The sequence below is a fragment of the Pseudomyrmex gracilis genome, unplaced genomic scaffold (assembly GCF_002006095.1).
Source record: "Pseudomyrmex gracilis isolate BER0280 unplaced genomic scaffold, ASM200609v1 scaffold_3790, whole genome shotgun sequence".
NCBI lineage: Eukaryota > Metazoa > Arthropoda > Insecta > Hymenoptera > Formicidae > Pseudomyrmex > Pseudomyrmex gracilis.
Window position 1 is genome coordinate 2,197 of NW_018024374.1, and position 1,145 is coordinate 3,341.

A 1,145-nucleotide genomic window follows, 5' to 3' on the forward strand; every position below is an offset into this window, starting at 1 on the left:
GTCACATCCAATAATATATATTTAATGTTGTTACTTACGTTGGAATATAGTCATAAATATATGGAATGTAACCGGAAAGTAAGATTGATCCAATTAAAAGTGCACCCAGTATAATAATAGTCCAATACATATATCTGAAATTTATAACTTTTATATTTATTCAAATATACTTATATGAAATAAAGATAATTCTATAATAATTTTGAATCAATAANTAATCATCATTTTATAGTTATTTGAATGTACATAAAATGAGGATAACTGCGCAATAATTTTGAATTAATAGGTAATCATCAACTTACACGGTCGACAAAATCAATAAAGCTACGCCAATTATGTAGAATTGCATATCACTCGCCAGATACCAGCTCCAAGTCATACACTGTAACAAAATCTACATAAAGAAATATTGATTTCCGATTGTGCAATATTAATTAATAAATAATTAGCTATTCAAAGATGTATCAGGCTGCTCTTGGAACCTTGATAAAGTAAGCTGAAATGATCACGAAACGTCGGTATAAAACTGACACTAACGCGGTTCAAACTCGAGAAATATCTTTGAATGTTAATACAACTTCCAACAAAAGCATCAAATATCAAATATAGCTAATATACAGAGAGTTACATGCGTTTCCATGCGGTTTCCATACCATTGTATTCATATCGTTGTAGTTATTTATGTATAGGATTTAGGGGGGTATTTGGGATTTTTCATATAAGAGATGCAAGTATAGCATCCAATATGAATTTTAGAATTGTTATTTCAAATTGAATTTCACGTGTAAAATTTACATGTGAACACGTATATATGGATATATATACACGTATAATTTCCGCACAACACCTAGCGAACGGCTCCTATGACCGAATATATATTTATTAGGTTAGAAACTACAGAGCCGAAAAAAGATTATTTAATTATGTATAGGATATTCGACTACCAGAATTTGTGACAAACTTTGTGTGGCAGTTCATATGTAGAAAATATAGACATCGTGTTATAATAAGAGAAAGTTAGGTTTAATATTATTATCACAATTATATAAGCCGGTGTTAGCCTAAAAATAAGATTTTAGTAAAATTATAAAAGACATACGATTACAATTTGTTGACTCATGAATGAAATTTTTAACTATTATAAA

General features: G+C 28.6%; 1 long non-coding RNA gene across 1 annotated transcript; it reads right to left on the reverse strand.

Annotated features, from left to right (window-relative positions):
* Positions 1-50: 50 nt before the first annotated feature.
* LOC109863250 lies at positions 51-687 on the reverse strand. The gene is made up of 3 exons (XR_002251308.1): positions 654-687; positions 303-382; positions 51-134 (listed from the first exon to the last, which is right to left on the reverse strand). It is a non-coding gene; the product is annotated as an uncharacterized LOC109863250 (long non-coding RNA).
* Between the last annotated feature and the right edge of the window lie 458 nt (positions 688-1,145).